Source organism: Anabrus simplex, chromosome 6 (genome assembly GCF_040414725.1).
Source record: "Anabrus simplex isolate iqAnaSimp1 chromosome 6, ASM4041472v1, whole genome shotgun sequence".
Taxonomy (NCBI): domain Eukaryota; kingdom Metazoa; phylum Arthropoda; class Insecta; order Orthoptera; family Tettigoniidae; genus Anabrus; species Anabrus simplex.
In genome coordinates, this window is record NC_090270.1 from 287998956 (window position 1) to 288022341 (window position 23386).

At 40.7% G+C, this 23386-nt stretch overlaps 1 protein-coding gene across 1 annotated transcript in view; it reads right to left on the bottom strand.

Moving 5' to 3' along the window:
• The window catches only part of LOC136876471 (solute carrier family 2, facilitated glucose transporter member 1), a 447688-nt gene extending 424593 nt beyond the window's left edge, over positions 1–23095 (bottom strand). The window contains exon 1 of the mRNA XM_068228447.1: positions 23024–23095. The gene's annotated coding sequence lies outside the window, so the exon portion shown is untranslated. The remainder of the gene's footprint in view (positions 1–23023) is intronic.
• Positions 23096–23386: the final 291 nt, after the last annotated feature.

Genomic DNA, 23386 nt, shown 5'->3' on the forward strand with positions numbered 1-23386 from the left:
TTTATAGACGTGATACTCTCCAAGAGTTGCTGAAAGCTGAACTGATGCCGTTAGCGTGCTGTTCTTCAAATAAAGGTATGTCGGAACATACCTGACATACGAGTGCAAATTATTAAAGTTAAACTTTACACCGAAAATGAAATTTTGACAGCATGAGCAGAGTTTTACGTTGTAAAACAACTATTTTACTAACATCTTAAGAATATACCAAAATAATCAAAATACTAGGGTTTTAATACTTCTGTATCGTTTATGGAAATAAAAATCCACAGCCTGTTTCCAGTCATTCGAACGCATCAGGAATGAAATGAATGAAGCCCCCATCTAGCGGTGAGGTTAGGAATTGTGCCGGCTCCTGTCGCACTCCTCTGAGGCAATGATTAAAGACCGATAAATGAAATGAGCGTTGCTGCAATGAAAGATAACAGGGAAACCCGGAGAAAAACCTGTCCCACCTCCGCTCTGTCCAGCACAAATCTCACATGGAGTGACCGGGATTTGAATCGCGAAACGCAGTGGTGAGAGGTCAGTGCAGTGCCACCTGAGTCACGGAGGCTCCGCTCAGTACTAAACATCCCCACCAAAAATGTCCAAGTTTAATTTATTATATGATACTGATGATATTACACTAGAAAGTTATTATTATGCAGCGACACAGTTAGGTCCTTTGGCAACGATGGGATAGGACAGTGCTAGGACTGGAAAGGAAGTGAACGTGGCCATTGTTAAGCAACAGCCCCGGCATTTTTCTGGTGTGAAAAGTAGAAACCATGGAAAACTATCTTCAGAGCTGCCGAACCTACCATCTCCTAAGATCACAGTTTCATGAATTAAACCGCCCACCCAACTCGCTCTGTAATGTACTAATTGAGACCTTGGTATTACTGTATTTTAAAAAGAGGGTTAAGGCGTTCTCTGCTAAATGGGACACTGAGACCAAGTGAGTTGATAAAATTAATGAAAAGAATTAAATTCCCAAAAGTAGCCAGCTTCTTGGAAAGGTGTGGCAGTCTAACTGATGAGCCCGCTGCTACACCGGGAAAAACGCTGCTAATTTCACGATTGATAAGACCTGAGGAGCTTGAATATTTTTAAGATTAATGAATTTTAATTTGATCTTTTTACCAGAAAATTCTCTAGTATGATGCCATCACGCCTGTGTGTTTAGTGTGATTAGGTGCCACCCCTGGAGGCCCAGATTCGATCCCCGGCTCTGCCATGAAATTTTAAAAGTGGTACGAGGACTGGAGCGGGGTCAACTCAGTCTCAGGAGGTCAATTGAGTAGAAGGGGTTTCTATTCCCACCTCAGCCGTCCTCGAAGTGTTTTTCATGGTTTCCCACTTCTCCTGCAGGCAAATGCCGGAATGGTACCTAACTTTAAGCCACGGCCGCTTCCTTACCCACTTCCTCGTCTAACCCTTCTAAATCCCCCCCCCCACGACCACCACCACAAGGCCCCTGCTCAGCAAAACAGGCGAGGCCATCTGGGCGAAGTACTGGTCCTCCTCCCCAGTTGTATATCCCGTCTCAAAGTCTCACGCTCCACGACACTGCCATTGAGGTGGTAGACGTGGGATCCCTCGCTGAGTCCGAGAGAAAAAACGACCCTGAAGTGTAAAAGGATTAAGAAAGAATGGTGTCATCAATAACATCTAATACATTCAACTTCGGCATTTTGGGTGGAGATGTTTCGTACTCACTTTGACTTGAAGTTTCCTGTTGCTCCGGAGAGTTTTGTCCCACTAACTTCTTTTGCGTTTCAAAGGGACGCCGAGGTGCCGGAATTTTGTCCTACATTATTTCTTTTAAGTATCACTAAATATACAGACACGAGGATGAAGCACTTGTGCACCTTCAAATACCACCGGATGAGCCGGGATCGAACCTGCCAACTTGGGTTCAGAGAGCCAACGCTCTAACCGTCTGTGAGTGGTGGTGATGGTGATTATTGTTTTAAGAGGAATTACAACTGGGCAACCATCCTCTATATAACACTAATCACTGTAATCAGAGAGAAAAAATGGAATGGGTCCGACACTTCGAAAAATGAAGGTATCGGCCAAAGGAAGACAAGGGCAATAGTAGTAATAGTAGTAATTTATTGAACATTACAGGCTCTTCGCCCAGATACATGTTCACAGTGCCAAATTACAAGAAACAGAAAGAACCATTAAAACAAACGAAACTAAACAATTATAAACAGATCTATAAACACACCAACCAAATCTACTGAGCGGTCTCTTACATGGGCAGATGACCAGTCCACATGTAAGGGCCAACACTGCAACCCCATAATCTAATCAACAAGGGCAATACCGTCGGGGTCGGAAAAGAACAAGCGTTGACCAAGGGAGGTCGATAAGGATAGATGAAAGTGAGGATCCTGGCACAAGTAAGAGGAAGCAATGCCAGGACTCGGCTAAGGGCTCCGTGGTCGCCAACCCACGCTCCAAAGTTCAGAGCCCCTGGAGCCCCTTTTAGTCGCCTCTTACGACAGGCAGGGGATACCGTGGGTGTTATTCTACCGCCCCCTCTCACAGGGGGTAACCGTCTGTGACATTCAAACCCTTAGCTCATTCATCACTGACCTCGGCAGCACAAATCTACAATTGAGGTTTCTACTAACGAGTGAGTAATTGTGCGTACATTCCTCATTTTTTGTTTATGAGATTACAGATTCCGATCGTACTTTTCGCAACGTTGTTGACGTTCATTTCGTCTTGTTAACGTAAGTGGCCCAATGTGGTATAAAATTCGTGATCTTGACCCCGTATCGTTGGGACTGAAAAGATAGTAAACAGGCCTTGCAGCTGGCAGCGAGAATTAACCTTGCCTATCATTTATAAACCAATAATGCATCATTTAATAATCGACAGAGAACAATCTTGTTGACGTTGGTGTTCTATTGACGTGCATTCTAACCACCATCACGGACTGTTTATAGGGCTGTCTGCGTCTCACAAGGAAAGGTGCCGAGATATCTTGCACCAGTTTTTAGGAATTTCAGACATGATTTAGGCGGTCAAGAAATATGACCAATTTGCTTTACGTCGCACCGACACAGCTGGGACTTACGGCGACGATGGGATAGGAAAGGTTTAGGAGTGGAAAGGAAGCAAACGTAACCTTAATTAAATTACAGTCCCAGCATTTTCCTGGTGAGAAAATTGGAAACCACGAAAAAACATCTTCAGATCTGCCGACAGTGGGGCTCGAACACACTATCCTTCCAATGCAAGCTGGTATCTACCTGGCCCATACTTTTTATTTTGTTTTTGTTTCGTTGACGTGACAAGTTTCGAATTCAAGAAAGCAACTATTCGTTTATGGGAAGAAGAATTAGAGATTGCAATAATTTACCAAGAGTGATATTCGAAAAATTTCCAACTTCTTTTAAATAATTGAAGGAAAGGGTAGGTAAAAAACTGATAGGAAATCTGCCACCTGGGACACAGCTCTAAATGCAAATTACTAGTGACTAATTGTTGATGTTGATGATGATGATGATGATGATGATGATGATCATGATGATGATGATGATCATGATGATGATGATGATGATGATGATGATGATGATGATGATGATGATGATGATGATGATGATGATGATGATGAACGTCTATAAAACCAGTCTATGCATATCCGAACCTCAGTGTAACGGAATCATGTACTCACACTCCGGCTTCCATCTCCAGATCTAAAGAACCGATTCAGATGGTTGAGATACTGTTTGATTCAAAATGTGAGATGTGGGACATGAGAAAATATGACACTTGGTAGGTCTCAGTTAAGTACGATGGAGGGGGGCGGAGGAGATAATAATCTGTCATCTAAGGTTCAATACTGTGCGACATTACTCAAAGAAGTCTCGTTCTTAGTGAGATAGGCGCTGCTGGTTAGTATTTCTCCAATACACAGCGGTCACATAGCGGTTTTTGCAGGCTCAACGGAAATATGCTCGGGCTATTTAGTTAGCCATCTGTTTCACTAGGTGGCCAGCCAGATAAGTAAGTTCAAAATAAATAAATAAATAAATAAATAAATAAATAAATAAATAAATAAATAAATAAATAAATAAATAAATAAATAAATAAATAAATAAATAAATAAATAAATAAAATAAATAATTAAATAAATATAAATAAATAAATAAATAAATAAATAACAACTTCCTTAAACTTATCTCAGGTATTTCTGGGGTCGTTGGACCACACAGGCTCATTTGGATTTTAGCAGGGGATTTAAGTCCGGATGCCCTTCCTCATGCCACGTTATTTTTGAGGGGAAAATCTCAACCCATGATCGGCAGGAATTCGAACCTCAGGCATACGTATGTGAAGCCAGCATATATAGGCCTTCCACTGAGCTAATCAGGCCCCCAAATAAATAAATAAATAAATAAATAAATAAATAAATAAATAAATAAATAAATAAATAAATAAATAAGTAAATAAATAAATAAATTAAATAAATTAATAAATAATACATTTTCCCAGTATGATGCCATCAATCTCTTATTGTACTCATCATAGGCCATTTGTAAATACAGTTGTAATGAACTGACTATCTAATTTGTCCTTCTTTTCAACCTAAGTCAGACTTGCGCCGCACCAGATTGTTACAAAAACCCATAGCAATTCCGTGAACAATACGCCGCCATATACCACGCGGTCTGCAGCATTATTGTTCCAAGTGACAGATTCTTAAAACTCTTTACCTGGTCATTGTACCAGTTCGGGGCACGTCTCCTCAGCTGTTTCCACCAACTTTGCCCTGAATGGCATGCTTCTCAATGTCGTCTCGTCAAATAACTTGGCCGAAAAATTTCAATATTTGCCTTTGTATGTTTTGGATTAGGCGTACCTGTGCCCACCAGTATTTGTAATTATTTTTTAACTTCCGTCCTCGGCTAATAATCACATTGAATTTCCCCTTGAAAATACATTCACTATCATCAGCCTCACCTACAAGTATTCGCCATTATAATTATAGTGTTGAAGCTCTTTCGTGAAGGCTGAACGGTTTAATAATGCTGGTGTTGAGTCTTGTTCCCCAAATATTTACACCATTCAGTCTTGTAAACTGTGTACGTAATGCACTATGAACATCCGTGAGCATATGCCAGTGATCATCATAAAATATCTGGGACTCGTTAATGCCAAACACATGAAATGTAACTTCAATGATTGCTTTCACTGCCTGTAATGATTATTTAAAGATTTATGACGTGTCGAACGACACAAACATCCCTAGTTCGTGATGAAGATCTGTGCTTTGGGAAGCCTGTTAATCCGTAACTCCGGTTTATTCCGACTGATTATGGAGATAATATTTCAAGCTTGCCTTAATCGGTGTCGTCCCATTTGCGATCAGTCCCATTTGCGATCACTCAGGTAGAATACAACACCAGTTTATTTTTGACGAGTTAAGCATTGCTCCATTTGCGATCACTCTTATCAGTGACATACAAATAGTCAGGTACAGGTTGCTGTGGAGGAATTCCTTACTGAAGAACTGGTACAGGAAGACATCCCTCAAGTAACTGGCGAAACTACATACTAGGATTCTTACTAATCGTATGCTGAAACTCATTAAATTACTTATATGTACCGTTTGGGACTGATGCGTTAATATCGGGACTAGCAGATAATAAACAGGACTCAAGTGAACCTTTCATTTAGAGTTACCAGATGGCTGCGGATGTAAAGCCGGTTAAATGAGTGTTAAGAAGTAGGAAAAAAAATGGGCGTGTTAAAACCATTCAATTTAACAATTTCCCATTTCAAAACAAAGTAATTTTTTTGTAACACTTTGCTTCTTCGATCGTGCTATCCTTTTTGAAGCAATTGTAGCTCGTCTCAAACTTGACAGTTAACTTACATTTTTTTATACAATAGAGGAAACTATTAAATTACTGCTTAAATAATGATCAAACTGTTCGATTATTCATACTGACACGTTAAGTAAACAGCTGCTCAAAATGTAATTAGCCTACTTTCATCTGTATGTATGTATGTATGTCTACCACTTAGTCTCGTTTCTTGATACTGGGTCGGGATGAGATGAGATTAATTTCTACGGGATGTTTCTACGGCCTGATGCCCTTCCTGGCACCAACCTCAGTTGAGGAGCTAATGAAGATGAAATGTGTTATGGTGAATGAAATTGGGTAAGGGGTGGGAGGACACAGCTCTGGCCTACGGATAGGAACTGTACTGGCATTTACCTGGAAGTGAAAATATTAAACCACAGAAAACCATTCGGAGAACAGCCGACGGTGGGGTTCGAACCCACGTGTTTCCCGAACGCAGAACTTGGCTCCATAGCCGTAGCGCGTTAAAACGCACGGCCACTCAGTCTACTTTCACCTACATAAATAAAATTATAATTTTTGTCTATACGCTCGGATTAGATGTACAAGATTCCGGAACTTAAGAAGATGTTTAGATTAAAATAAGTTGAAAAAATTATTATTCTATAATGATGGCGCGAAAAGTTGAGATTACATTCGGGAAATAGTGGGTTCGAATACCATTATCGGTATCCCTGAAGATGGTTTTCCGTGGTTAGTTAGTTTTTTAGTTAGTTGTATCACTGAAATAACTATAATTTTTTCACTTTCGAATGTACCTTAAGGTGACGGCCGCTTCCTTCCCACTCCTAGTCCTTTTCTATCCTATTGTCGCCATAAGACCTATCTGCGTCGGTGCGACGTAAAGAAAAACCTTCAAGAGAGAGGTTGTGCGGAGTACCCCCTAATTAGCAGTCCCCGTGCTGCATGGACGTTGGAAAACCCTGATAAGCTGCTGATAATTTTACAGTGGTCGCAAATGGGACACGAACTGGTCTTTTTCACATTCTTGTTTTCCGCTGTAATTGGGAGTGATCGCAAATGGGACAACTTTTGGTGTGATCCAAATGGGACACAACCCCTTAATCCAGGTGCAGATTTAGCAACGAAATCTCCCGAGAATGGTACTGATTGACTAATTTCAGCACCTGATAAAATGACAATGGCGCAGGAAATCGAATTATATTTTTCAGAAAATTTATCAGTATGACCAACCCTCTAACATTCATGTACCCTGTTCACGTTGTTTCCGACCGCCCTGTATAAATTAAAATGAATCATTTGAGAATATTGTTGATTATATTATTTTGATGTATGTATGTTGTATATCTTTTGCTTTTTCTTATTCTTATTCTACCGCGTTTCTTACACTTGTCGGGTCGCTGGTGCGAACTGCGTCACACGTGTGGATTTAGCCTTGTTCTACGGCCGGATGCCCTTCCTGACGCCATCCCTGTATGGAGGGATGGAATCACTATCACGTGTTTCTGTGGGAGTTGGTAGCATAGTGTGGCGGCCTCGAGTATTAATATATGTGTATAAACTCACATATGTTTATAAACTCCTTGAACTTTGTTTATGTTTCGAAGACTTCTATATATTGATGTTCTGTGCTTCTAATATCTATATTCTCTCTGATTATTATTCATGTCTTTACGTTCGTCCCCACGATGCTTTGAGTGTTAATTAAACACATTAATACACCATCCCTGTTCTATTATTCAAGTACATAATCATCATCAATAACTACATTGGTGACTACCGACGTGATATTAAAACACGGCGCGGAACACATTTTGTGGTTAATCAAGTGTGAAAATGACCGATGCCAGCAACGAAGCAAATTCACCGTCAACAACAGTATGGAACGAAGCGGGTATTGCTCGCATTTCAGTGAAGATTCCGCCCATCTGGAAGAAAAACATAAAGGTATGGTTTCTTCAAGTTGAAACACAGTTTACTACGTTGGGTATCACTAACGAAACCACGAAATTTAATCATGTTATTGCGTCATTAGAAGCAGATATTGTGGAATTAATTTCCGACTTTTTATCTCGACCATTATCTACCACTCCGTTCACAGAGCTTAAAGCAAGACTAATTCAGGAATTTGAAGAGTCAGAGAATAGGAAAGTGACGAAGTTATTAACAGAATTAGAATTAGGTGATAAGAAGCCAACTCAGCTCTTGCGTGAGATGCGAACTTTAGCCGGTACGCAAGTCAAGGACGATTTCTTGAACACCATATTTTTACATCGGCTTCCTGTTACCGCACGTTCTATATTAGCTACGAGTAAAGATAATCTGGACACCATAGCCACTACGGCTGACAAAATTGTTGAAATTTCACAAGCGGGGTTAAATGTTTCTGCTCAAACCGCGCAGGCACCATCTACCATTGCAGTCGATAAAATAAATGATATCAGTAACGATCGTATCTCAAGACTAGAAATGCAGATCGCTGAATTAACACTGAAAATCAATGAATTGAAAACGTCACGTTCTTCAAGAAGTAGCTCACGATCATCTCGTTCTTCACCAAGAAGATCACGAGACAGGTCCCGATCAGCCCATTATTTTAATCCTAATGGAGCACTATGTTGGTATCACTTTAAATATCGCAGCAGGGCAAAGAAATGTCAGAGCCCATGCTCATATCAACCACCTTCCGCTCAGAATTCCAACATGCAGTCAAACTAAAACGCTCCACACTAGCGGCGGCAGGTGATCGGTGTCATTTTTCACGCCGCCTATTTCTCACAGACAGAAGTAGCGGAAGTCGTTTCCTGGTAGATACCGGAGCTGATATTTCTGTGATTCCGCCTTCGGATAGTGATCGCCCAAAAAAGACAGATCGTAAACTTTATGCAGCAAACGGCACTGGTATTAACATTTACGGAGAGCGTCTACTAGTACTCAGTTTGGGCGTACGGCGCAATTTCACATGGAATTTCGTAGTTGCAGATGTGCAATCACCAATTATTAGAGCCGACTTCATTCACCATTACAACCTTATCGTAGATCTAAAGAACAGGCGTATCATTGACCCATTAACGTCAGCAGAGACACCTGGCACATTGATTAAAGTCTCGGGCATAGAAACAGTTTATGAAATGCCACCAGATCAAAAACATGCTGACATTCTAAAGAAATTTCCCAACTTGCTCCATGAAAACGTCCATTTCGACATATCAGATACCTCTGTTTATCACACCATTGTCACAGAAGGATATACTCTAGCAGCAACGGCACGACGATTACCACCTGATAAGTTCAAAGCAGCTAAAGCAGAATTTCAACAAATGATCGATATGAAAATCTGCCAGCCGTCAAAGAGCGCCTGGGCAAGTCCTCTCCACTTAGTTCCCAAGAAAGATGGATCCTGGAGACCTTGCGGAGACTACCGTGCTCTCAACAACATCACCAAGCCTGACAGATATCCGATTCCTAACCTTCAATATTTTAAGAGCCAACTACATGGAAAACGAATGTTTTCAATAATAGATCTGATCAGAGCTTATCATCACATCCCTGTACATCCGGACGATGTACCTAAGACAGCAGTGATAACTCCATTTGGTTTGTTTGAATTTTTGCGACTCCCATTTGGACTCCGTAATGCGGCTCAAATTTTTCAAAGATATATTTACAGTATACTCAGAGACCTCGATTTCGTGTACTGTTATATAGATGACATCCTAGTGGCATCACAAGATGAAAAAGGGGCACAAGAAGCACCTTCAAACGCTTTTCGAACGCCTCAGTAAGTTCAACATCAGAATCAATCTGAACAAATGCATTTTCAGTTCAACAGAAGTACCTTTTCTGGGATATGTGATAACTGAAGAAGGAATCAGACCACTACCAGAGCGAGTACAAACCATTGCTGACTATCCGCTACCTAACACAATAAATGAACTGCGCCGGTTTCTTGGTCTCATTAACTTTTACCGAAGAGCACTGCCAAATTCAGCCAATAAACAAGTAGAGCTTTTAAACCTTCTCCACGGGACTAAGAAAAATGACAACAGAAAAATTAATTGGACATAAAACCTTCGACAAGCCTTTAATGACCTAAAAGATAGCTTGGCTGATTCAGCACTTCTAGCTCATCCATCTTCAAGTTTACCTCTAATTTTAATGGTAGATGCCTCAGATTATGCTATTGGTGCATCATCGCAACAAATCAAAGACAATAATCTGCAACCATTAGCATTCTTCTCCAAGAAACTGACAAATGCAGAGAGGAATTACTCAACCTACGACAGAGAACTCCTCGCTGCCTACTCAGCGGTGAAGCACTTTCAGTACATGCTTGAAGGACGTGATTTTACTATTTACACCGACCACAAGCCACTCACTTTCATATTCAAGCAACGTTCAGACAAAGCTTCTCCACGTCAGATCCGACACATTAGTTTCATCGAAGAGTTCACCACAGACGTACGTTACACTGCTGGGAAAGAGAACATCGCAGCTGATGTTTGTTCACAAATTGCTTCAATCACTATACCTCCAACTGTTACCATGGAAGAAATAGCAGAAAGCCAACAATGTGACGAAGAACTTCCACACATTAAGAATACGTCACTTGCACTTCTAACAATAATGTTGGCCAATGGTAAAGAACTCGTTTGCGACATGACTGAAGATATGATTCGCCCATATGTACCTCAACAACTACGACAAGCAATTTTCAACTCGCTACACAATCTAGCTCATCCTGGTGTTCAAGCAACCATTAATTTAATAAAAAAGCACTTCACTTGGCCATCACTAAAAAAGGACGTAAAGACCTGGACATCAGCATGTATTCCTTGCCAACGAAGTACAGTCTGGAGACACACCAACAGTGCAGTGGGACAGTATCCTCCAACGGCAGCAAGATTCAGTCACATTAACGTGGACGTAGTTGGACCCCTACCTCCATCACAAGGATATCGGTATTTACTAACAATTATTGATCGTTTCTCCCGATGGCCAGAAGCAGTTCCATTAGCTGACATCACAGCAGAAGCAGTTTCATTTGCCATAGTCTCAACATGGATATCTCGTTTTGGCGTGCCTCATATCATAACTACTGACCGCGGAAGGCAGTTTGAATGTCAACTTTTCAAATGCCTCACAAGCACACTGGGCATCGTCCACATTAAAACGACAGCATATCATCCGGCAGCAAATGGAAAAATTGAACGCTGGCACCGTCAATTAAAGTCTGCTTTGAAGGCACAGATGTCTGATGATTGGGTTTTGAAGCTTCCCCTGGTCTTGTTAGGACTTCGTTCCTACATAATTCCGCAAGTCAGTACCTCGCCAGTGCAAATGACTTACGGCTCAACAATTAGGTTACCAGGAGCATTTCTCAACGAACAGAAACTAGTAACTGAGATCCCAACCTTCGTTTTCAAATTGAAGGAACAGTTGAGGAACCTAAGACCAGTCCCAACAGAACATCACGACCGCAAAAAGATCTTTATTCACCCACGGCTGATGACGAGCAAGTTCGTTTTCGTTCGACATGATGCGGTCAGAACACCTCTTCAATCACCATATGACGGGCCATATCCAGTCCTGTCTCGTAGTGACAAACACTTCGAGGTTGCGTTGCCAACAGGGAAACAAACTATTAGCATTGACAGATTGAAACCTGCCTTCCTTCTGGCAGACCAATCATCGGACAACAAGGAAGAGATATCTGGAGAAACTACTCTGGACATTCCGTCGAGTTCCATTCCAAAGACTGTCAACCTTCAGAAGAAGACAGGCAGCACTCAACCCAATACACCCGCACCACGGATCGCCAGATCAGGTCGAAGGGTCACCTTCCCTCGAAAATACATGGACGCTGTCACTGCGGAGGGAGTGTGTGGCGGCCTCGAGTATTAATATATGTGTATAAACTCACATATGTTTATAAACTCCATGAACTTTGTTTATGTTTCGAAGACTTCTATATATTGATGTTCTGTGCTTCTAATATCTATATTCTCTCTGATTATCATTCATGTCTTTACGTTCGTCCCCGCGATGCTTTGAGTGTTAATTAAACACATTAATACACAATCCATGTTCTATTATTCAAGTACATAATCATCATCAATAACTACAATAGTATGTTGTCTGAATATGAAGAGGAAAGTGTTGGGACAAACAAAAACACCCAGTCTCCGAGCCAGAAGAATTAATCAGATGTGATTAAAATCCCGACTCAGTCGGGAATCGAACCCGGGACCCTCTGAATGGAAGGCCTCAACTCTGACCATTCAGCCAAGGAGTCGGACTGACAGCATCATCTATGTCAGTGATTACAGCAACTTTCTTAGCTCACCTCTGCAGTGACAGCTAGTTTCCTCGTGATTACTGATGGTGAAACTCGACAGAAAGTCTTCAAACTAGCACTCCATAACGTTCCTATCTGATGCAGTGGTATAATTGGCATCAGATGTTCGTAAACTCATATTTTATCATGAAAGAGAAACAGAAACAACCACTAACTACTAATGCTCACGTTTTTACTCCTCAAAACAACAATCGCCACCATTAATCTCTCGCTTCTGCTCTTGAACTAACATTGACTCATGTGTTACTTCCTGCCAGGAGAAGTAGTTGATCTTCGCCATGTGATGTACAGCCACATTCAAAAGTTATGAAAGGTATTTATGGTCAGAGAATTTTGTATATTTGGTACTCCATCACCTGAGTCATGTAGGTCTTCATCATTTTACGTACACACATTCAAAAGGGATACAACTGAACATTTTAGAAACTCTAGACATTTACAGACATCAGTTAAGCTCCTCTCTAAAGAACCAGAGAAACAAGGAAATGCCATTTGGTCCTTGTTTCAGTGACGGTAAAATCCTGACATTCACCTCCCCGCGGTAGAGAGGGGGCAACGAATGCAGGGACCGATTATCTCCCGGTATAAGGAGATCTCCTATACCAAGTGCCAACAGTCTCCTTGAGAGAGGTTCGAACCCCACTGTCGGCAGCCCTAAAGATGGTTTTCCGTGGTTTCCCATTTTCACACCAGGCAAATGCTGGGGCTGTACCTTAATTAAGGCCAAGGCCGCTTCCTTCCCACTTCCAGCCCTCTACCGTCCCATCGTCGCCATAAGACCAATCTCTGTCGGTGCGACGTAAAACAAATAGCAAAAAAAATCTCCTTGAGAGTGGATGAGCGGGTATGGGAAAGGGCACTCTATTGTCCTGGGGACAAGAAATTGTTCCCAAAGGCGAATGAACCAGTTTGGTCAACGGCATTAGGATGCAGAAGGCAACGGGAAATCACTGCATTAAAGATCCTGAGAGATATTCCAATAAATCCACATAGCATGGCTGCAACGTCAAGATCGGAGCTGGCCGTGTGGATCGTCTACCTCCGTTTGGAGACGACGCCTTAAGAAGAAGTTAAGAGATCGACAACACACGCTCAATTATAACGTTGAAAAATAATATTTAAAAACACTATTAAGAGGAGACGACACACACATACAGTTGACGCAACATAGAAGTAATAAAATCATAATGTTCATAGGAACAGGAGAAGCTATCCTGAATTTACGTCTGAACTTGGAGAACCGAATGAAGGACAAGCCTACGTACATGGCGTTCGTAGATCTAGAAAAGACATTTAGTAATGTTGATTGGACCAAGCTATTTGAGATTCTGAATGTGATCGTGATCAGTTACCGCAAACGAAGAATTATCTATGATCTGCACAAAAGCAATATGCAGGGATAAGAATTGAAGGCTTTGAAAAAGAAGCAGCAATCCAGAAAGGAGTGAGGCATGGCTGCCGTTCATCCCCCTCCCCCCTCCTCTTCAATGTTTATATATAACAGGCAGTAAAGGTTATATTTTGTTTTACGTCGCACCGACACAGGTAGGTCTTATGGCGACGATGGGACAGGAATGGTCTGGGAATGGGAAGGAAGCGGCCGTGGCCTGGATTAAGGTACAGCCCCAGCATTTGCCTGGTGTGAAAATGGGAAACCACGGAAAACCATCTTCAGGGCTGCCGACAGTGGAACTCGAACCCACTATCTTCCGGATGCAAGCTCACAGCTGCGCGGCCCTAACAGCACGACCATCTTACCCGGTAGGCAGTAAAGGAAATAAAAGTCGCATTTGGAGCGGGAATCACAATTCAAGGAAAAGAAATGAAAATTCTGAGATATGGCGATGTTATTGTTATTTTATCTGAGACTGCAGAGGATTTGGAGAAATTGCTGAATGGCATGGAGAGAATCTTGGGTAAGGAGTACAAGATGAAAATAAATGAGTCCAAAACAAAAGTAGTGGGGTGCAGTCGAACGAACTCTGGTGATGCAGGAAATATTAGATTAGTAAATGAAGTGTTAAAGGAAGTAGAAAAATAATGTTACTTGGGTAGTAAAATAACTAACAATGGCAGAAGTAAGAAGGAAAAATTCAGACTAGCACAAGCAACGAAGGCCTTTGTTAAGAAAAGAAATCTGTGCACTTCGAACATTGATATAGGGATTAGAAAGATGTTTTTGAAGAATTTGGTAGGGGGAGTGGTATTTTATGGAAGTGCAACATGAACGATAACTAGATCAGAGAGGAAGAAAATAGAAGCTTTTGAAATGTAGTGTTACAGAAGAATGGTGAAGGTGAGATGGATAGATCGAATGACGAGATACTGAATCGAATTGGTCAGAGGAGATCGATTTGGCTACATTTGGCAAGAAGAAGAGATAGAATGATAGGACACATCTTATGACACCCAAGACTTGTTCACTTGGGTTTTGAGGGAAGGGTAGACGGTAAGAACGGTAGGGGTAGGTAGTCGGATTCGAACAGATGTAGAATATAGTAGTTACGTAGAAATAAAAAGGTGAGCTCAGGACTGATGACTCAAACAACAACCTTTTTTTTTTGCGAGGGGCTTTACGTCGCACCGACACAGATAGGTCTTATGGCGACGATGGGATAGGAAAGGCCTAGGAGTTGGAAGGAAGCGGCCGTGGTCTTAATTAAGGTACAGCCCCAGCATTTGCCTGGTGTGAAAATGGGAAACCACGGAAAACCATCTTCAGGGCTGCCGATAGTGGGATTCGAACCTACTATCTCCCGGATGCAAGCTCACAGCCGCGCGCCTCTACGCGCACGGCCAACTCGCCCGGTTCAAACAACAACAATGTACATAGCTCCTGCTCTTAAATTCAATAGTACTGTAGGTCTATAATATTTGTCACCATTTATCCACCCGACGATCGAATAACATCTCTGAAACGCGCAATGAAATAAATGTATATATGTTTAGTCCTCAGCCCGAAGGCTGGTTGGATCCTCAACAGCTCCGCCATCAGCTGTCATAAATGGCCTAGGCATCACTGAAGAGGCGTACTAGGGAAATGAGGAGTGATGTAGTTTCCCGTTGCTTTCCTCACCGAGCCAGAAGTTGCTATTACATATCAGTCTGCCAAGCCCACTGAAATGCATGCACCAACTGACCCTATGAGCAACATTTTCACACCATTCATAGCAGGGACTGACTGCATAAGGAATGGCATTACTAGCATCGCTCATACCTCAGTCACTTTCATCTTGTCAAAGCCAAGGATAAAGCTGAGACAGATCAATGAAAGTAACAATATTGCTCTAGACCATACCAGAAGACATAGTGCACTATAAACACTACGTCCTGCCAGCAAAGGCATAGTGAAATAAATAATTGAACAAAAGTTGTGAATGGTAATAGTTTTTATAATTTCCTAAAAACTAATTCACAGCGACTATATAAAAACATGGTCATATTTACTAATTAATGTCATTTCCTTATTATAAATGTTTCCTTCTATCGGCCGTACTAATTACGTAAATTATTTCCTGGTTTTGGACTCTTCAATTGCGACAATTTCCCAGTTTTAGATTTTTCCATTATGGCAACCCTAGCATAAAATCAATACCTCGGTGCAACAATCACTTTTAAAATGCAAAATACTTTCTTCAAGCCTTATGTCTAGCTTTTAGTAAGTTCGATAAATGTGCTGGGTTTGATTGATTTATCTCTTGTGATTCCTGAAAAAAACATAACGTACCTAATTTTTTTAATAGTGCTACATTTCCCTGTGGAAAAATCAAATGATTAAAAATATATCTTTCAATAAATATAACTCAAAAGTGTTACGATTAATTTATTTTCATCTAATGAATCGTTTCCTAGAGACATCTATATGGAGTTTGAAGTAGACAAGTATGGGATTTAGTGCGTCGAAAGGGGAAAACTGACTCAGGGCCTATGAAAATGCCACGAATGAAATTATCAGTTCTCTAGAATATGATGAAGTGAGGCTTCTTTGATAAAAGAGCCTTCTATATGTGCCTCAGTCATGGCCATCCATCAGTACATCATATCACAGCCTGCACGGTTACTAGGTAACATCGCATCACACATTTTAAATGTCAGCTGACAACCGACGGGGAGTGGCAGTGGTATCATCACATTACAATAGCCACTTAAAATACACAGAATCATGCACACGTTATATACTTTTACATTCACGACAACTTACTTTGTTTGAAGAAGTGAAGAAGGACGAAATTTGAATTGTTAATGACTTTTTACACCCAAATAACCTTAAAAAGTTCGCTCCAGAATGCACGGAGGGGAGAATAACTATCTCTGAGAGAACTATTTTAATAACATACCTTTGGCAGGTTAAAATTTCTCAACTAGGCTGCGTGCGCGTCAATTTCGACGTTCCATTCCACTCTACCTGAGGGAAGAGTAAACTGGATCTCTGCTTGGTGACCTATGGAGGAGCTTGAGCTAGTTTTGTCAGGTAAACACCAAATGTGTCACCAGACATAATTTACATGACGTCTTACGGCATGGGCTGTCAGATGGACTTTTATCCACCCTACAAAATTCCGAAAATCTCCACCAGGTTTGAACCCTATAGCTGACATTCTATTACTGAATTTAATTTAAACCTTCAAATTGAATCACGGTTTTGGAAACAACTACTGTACTACTCTTATGTGAGATATTCTATCATTTCAAGGAAGGATAAATAATGTTTCCCACCCGAAAGCCTTAGGTTTGAATCCCAGTCGATGATGCGTTGAAATTTTCTTCTCAAAATTCATGTGGGGTCAAGAAGGGCATCCGGCCTTAAACCCCAAACCAAAACTAAAATGAGCCTGATTAGTTTCAGCGACACCATAAATACGTGAGTATAGCTGAAGAAAGAAGGGAACTTTTTCTGCAAGTGGAGAACACGCTAAGCAATAGTTTGTTTATATACGACGAAAGAGTTAAAAATGAAGTCGTTCTCAGAATTTAGACATGGATTTTCATCACCAAGAAACGTCAGTGGGCAAAAATATTTAACTGCACTAAAGGACTTCAGTTATTACTATTAATAATATTTAAAATGAAAATCCACAGCCTGTTTCCAGTAATTCGACCGAGCCACGAATGGAATGGAATGAAGCCCCATCTAGCGGCGACGATAGGAAATGTGCCGGCTGCCGAAGGCTGTCGCACTCCTCTGGGGCAATGATAATGACTGACAGATGAAATGAAATGATATTGGAGAGTGTTGCTGAAATGAAAGATGACGGGGAAAACCAGAGTACCCGGAGAAAAACCTGTACCACCTCCGCTTTGTCCAGCACAAATCTCACATGGAGTGACCGGGATTTGAACCACGGTATCCAGTCGTGAGAGGCTGACGCGCTGCCGCTTGAGCCACGCAGGCTTCACAATTATTATTAATAATAATAATAAGAAGAAGAATGAAAAGTGAAATGGTTTGAAGTGCCGGGAGTGTCCGAGGATATGTTCAGCTCGATAGGTGTAGGTCTTTTGATTTTATTGCCGTAGGCGACCTGCGCGTCGTGATGAGGATGAAATGATGATGAAGACGACACATACACCCAGCCCCTGGGCCAGCGAAATTAACCAATGTTGCTTAAAATTCCCGACTTTGCCGGGAATCGAACCCGGGACCCCAGTGACCAAAGGCCAGCACGCTAACCATTTAGCGACGGAGCTGGATAATAATAATAATAATAATAATAATAATAATAATAATAATAATAATAATAATAATAATTGTATAGCCTCATCTACTGCGTGCAAGCATTTAAATTTGACGTCATCTAGGCTGCGTGAGCGTATTTCGACGTTCTATTCCACTCTACCTGAAGGCAGAGTAAATTTAATCTCTACTGGGCGATCCAAGGATGAGCTTTAGTTAATTTTGTCAGATAAACACCAAATGTGTCACCAGACATCCTTTACATGACGACAACTTACGACATGCACTGCCGAACTGACACCCATTGTGGGTGGGTGTGGTAGAATAACACCCATGGTATCCCCTGGCTGTCGTAAGAGGTAACTAAAAGGGGCACCAGGGGTTATTAACTTGGGAGCGTGGGTTGGTGACCACGGTCCTTTAGCTGAGTCCTGGCAGTGCTTCCATGTACTTGTGCCTTCATATATTCTATCAGACCTTCCTTGGTCAACTCTTGTTCTTTTCCGACCCCGACGGTATTAGATTTGCGAGGCCTCATTTTCACACCCTTTTGTCTCTTGGCTTTCTTTGACCGATACTTTCATTTTTCGAACAGTCTGGCCCCTTCCATTTTTTCCCTCTGGTTAATGTTAATAGAGGATGGTTGCCTCATTGTACTTCCTCTTAATTAATTAACTCAGGATTTAAATACATAATCGTATTCTTTGGCACCATTTCAAGTGTACCAGTCGTTATCAAGCGATTAATTTCTGAAAGAAAATGAAGTTAAAACTTAATTAAGCCCACTGATTCAGAATGCACTGAGATGAGAATAGATATCTCTGAGATAACTATTTTAATAATACACTTTTGGTAGGTTAAATTTAGTTATATACTCAGTAGAACGTTGGCCTTCTCCTCTCAATTCTTGATATCATCAACTCATTAAATATTTCCCAAATTCCTCTCTTGTCAGCAAAATGTGAAATATTTGGCAAGATTCCAGAGTTTTAAATCAACGCGTCATCACATCTTATTTGTGTCTCCAAAGAGATTTTTAAAAGCGAGCTAGTTGGCCATGCGGTTAGGGTCGTGCAGCTGTGAGCTTGCATTCGGGAGATAGTGGGTTCGAATTCCACGGTCGGCAGTCCCGGAGACGGTTATCCGTGGTTTCCTATTTTCACACCAGACAAATGATGGAGCTGTACCTTAATTAAGGCCACGGACCCTACCTTCCCAATCCCAGCCCTAGCCCTTTCCCATCCCTCCACCGCCGAAAATCTTCGTGCGACGTTGAACAACTAGCAAATAAATAAAAAAAGATTTGTACACAAAGTAGTAGAACTGACTCCAAGGAGTATGATTCAAATCACTACTGTACAGTACAATCCTCTTTTTGGTGTAGTTAAAGGGAAAACGGTGGCTCAAACAATGGAATTTTGAAACCGTCACAGCTTATGTAACAGTTGATACACACCAACGCAATTCTGCACACAAATTCACTTAGCAATGAAAAAGCACTTAATGTGAACTTCAAATTTCTTTTACTTTTTCGAACATTCTACCAAGCCTTGCCATTCTGAACTATCTAACTTACAATATTATTATTATTTAATCTCCAAAGTGCTGTGAACCCTATTTTACCATAAGGTATGTTAGGGTTATAGTTTATACAAAATATACAATATCTCTGATAAAATTCAAAATACATAAACAGCAAAATAGACATGAACAGAAATGGAAAAATAAAAGTATGATGTATATACAATCATTAATACTAAGAGTACCGTACTAATATTTAAAAATACCAGATCATAATATATACAATACATGTCTTAAACAGCTAATAAGCAGACAGTATCAAATTACATATGTTTAAATACATAGTCAATAAATTTTGAAAATTGACATGTGCAGCATTTTTTATAAAATATAAAATTTAGTGGTTTTTCAAAATAGCAACTGCAAGTTAACAAATGCATCTTGAGTTCAAAACGTGTTCTCTCAAAAGCAGGACAGTTGAACAGAATGTGTTCTACAGTTTGAATGTCTTCAGTGCAGAAGCACAGTGAGTCATTTTGTGTTGGAATTTTGAATCGCTCGAAGTAAGCACTGAATTTACCATGCCCTGGTAGCACTTGAGTTAAATTGAAGTTGCACACTATATATTTACATCCCAGCCTACTATATATATTTGGAAAAAATAAGTCTTTGCTTACTGAGCCATTTTTACTTGCTAACCACAGTTCATCCCAGCGAGAGAGCATTTCATCCTTTACGGTTCTTTTGACAAAAGAAATTGGGCATTTACTATAACTCTCCGACAAGTTAGAATTACAAGCTTCTTTGGCCAATTGGTCAGCTCTTTCGTTCCCTTTTATGGCGGAATGACCTCGCACCCAACCGAAACATATATGTTTATTGTACCGTACTTTGATATATTCTCTCTTACAAGTACTGCCAAATTGTGTAATCTAACTTACAAAAACATTATAGTGAAATAATCATTATGTCACCATTTTCATAAGAAATGACTACCAAACATTCAAAAACTAAGTGAACGCTAAGCGCCAGCCAACAGCACATGAACGTTTAGTACATGGATCGAAACGCACCTAGCGAATTATAACCACTTATAACTGCTAAACATCAGTTCGCCTGTCAAAATTCTTCTGAATACTGAACATATGAAATTAGGGGGTGTGGCTCTTGCTAAATCTCGAAGTTTAGATTAATTCACCTATTAATAATTTTATTTCAGGCATGGGATTTTGGAAATGTGTTCCTTCATAATAACATTTTAAATAAAATGCATTTTTCCAAACATTTCTGCCATCATCTCCCCTTAAAATAATTAATAAATTATGTAATAGCATCATTCTCCAGTTCTGCCTAATTTAAAAAGTTTTTTCAAGAAAACACACACCAATCAAGATGTATAATTTTATATTTCGAAAAGATGCAATAACTCCAATTAGAAGTAAAGGGATTATGCAGTTCCGAACCTGACCAACCACCCCCAATATATACCTCTAAGACTCAAGACAACCGAAAGCGAGTTACTTTGTAGATTTTGACTTCTTTCATACTAGGCTTCGGGAGCCGAATCTCTGTATGACGCGGTAGGTGTCGACGAAGGAGTCTAGGTATTCAAATGATAACCACCTCGACCCCTTCAGACTAGGCTTCCTGTGAATCAGGGCATGTGGCTTATAGGCAACATGTGTCACTCACCGGCTCTCTTCTTTCCGTGATTCGTCCGGTGTTAACACTAATCACTCGGACCCTCCGTACAATGTCGAAAGTCACGTCTAATTTGGACAATGGGGTGCTAACTGAGGCTGTTCGAGACTGTCTTGAGTTGTTCTAAATACTCTGAAATTAATTATAAAACGTTTCCATGTGTTTGAGGAATTTCGAAAAGACATTCTTAAAGGTTCCTGTCAGACGATCCCGAATTACAGAGTGAATCCATACTCCCCTTCTGCTTCTCTGCAACAAAGTGAAGTAAGCAGCATTCGGGCTCCACCATTGTATGTACGCTGAGTTCTCAGCCCGAAGGCCGGTTAGATCCTCAACAGATTTACCATCGGCTGACGTATGTAGCCTAGGAGTCACAGAAGAAGCGTACTAGGGAAATGGGCAGGGAGGTCGTTTCCCGTTGCTTTCATCACTGAGTAAGAAGTTGTTACACATCAGTCTGCCAAGTCCACTGAAATGCAATCACCAACCGATCACATGCGCAGCATTTCCACACCATTCGTCACACTGGCTGCAACCGAGCGATTGGCTGCGCGGTATGTGCGATGTAGGTGTCAGCTTTAATTCAGCAGATAGTGGATTCGAACCCCACTGTCGGCAACCCTCAACATAGTCTTCCGTGCTTTCCCATTTTCACACCAGTAAAATTCTGGAGTTGTACCTTAATTAAGGCCACCATCGCTTTCTTCCTATTCCTAATCCGTTCCTATACCATCGTTGCCATAAGACCTATCTGTGTCGGTGCGACGTAAATCAAATTGACGAAAAATGTGATAAGTAGTATTGACTGCTTGCTCGAATATTAATTTTTATTTAATTAATCAAACGTTTGACTATGACTTTCCTTCTCTTTTGCGTACATTTAATTTAAAAATCTCAGGTATATTTTACTGGATTCGAAGCACGGCCGCTTTAATGAGAAGTCAGTTAAAATGTCACACGCGAATTAGATTTTTACTCCAATTATGTATTCTGTTATCTGTGGCTGAGTGTTGTTTCGATCCCACAAACTATTCTGAGTTTTTGACTAAGCTAGGATTGAACTCAGACTAGCTAGGAGGAAGGCTACTATGTTAAGTCCTAGACTAAGGAAGAAGACATATTTAAAGAAAAAAGAAATTATAATAACCCAATCACCGAGCGAGTTGGCCGAGCGGTTAGAGACGCGCAGCTGTGAGCTTGCATTCGGGAGATAGTGGGTTAGAATCCCATTGTTGGCAGCCCTGAAGATGGTTTCCGTGATTTCCCATTTTTACACCAAGCAAATATTAATTTTTATTTAATTAATCAAAATTTTGAATATGACTTTCTTTCTATTTTACGTACATTTTTATTTTAAAATTTCAGTTGTGTTTTACTGGATTCGAAGCACAGCCGCTTTAATGAGAAGCCAATGAAAATGTCACACGTGACTTAGATTTATACTCCAATTATGTATTCTGTTATCTGCGGCTGAGTATTTTTACGGTTGTTAATTAATTAAGGTCACGGCTGCTTCCTTCACACTCCTAGTCCTGGCCTATTCCATCATCGTCATAAGATCTATATGTGTCGGTGTGACGTAAAGCCAATTGTAAAAAAAAAACTATCAGCGGTCACGAAAGGATGATTGCCAAAAAAATTCAACTACTAATTTTTGGTTCGTTACCAAAATTGTCTGAAAGAACAGATAGAATTGCAAGCCTCAGCAACATTTCGCCACATCACCTTTCAATACTGGCAATTATATGTCGATGATCCGCATTTATTGATAGCTACAATATGTCGTTAAAAATAAATAGGAATAAATCGTCTTCCTTCGACCGCGCAAGTTTCATTCTGTATCACACAATCACAACAGCACAGTCTGAACCAAGGCACAAGTAGCAAAACGAAATGATAAAAATGTTTCGTTGTAGTTCATACAGTTTTACTCACTTGATATAAACAAGATATTCCTCCGCAAGAAGAGTTCACTACGACTCCGAAATCTCAACTGGCTCTACGCTAGCCACATTCACCTCACTCGGCTGAGGGCCAAGCGTGCGGAGGCCGCGCGCTACAGGAGGACTTGGAAACACCAGCCTCCTGATACACAAACACATGACGTTAGGAACGCTTCATTCAAGGGAAGGGATAGGACTATATTTAACGGTCAGAACCAGCTTACTGTCCATACGGCAAAAGTGAAACAGCCTTTTAGCTGAACAATAAATGCGAACTTTACAGTCAACAGAAAGAATTCTAAGTGAACAGAGCAATGAACCCTGAAGTCCCTGTTCAAAACTTATTTTCAATAAA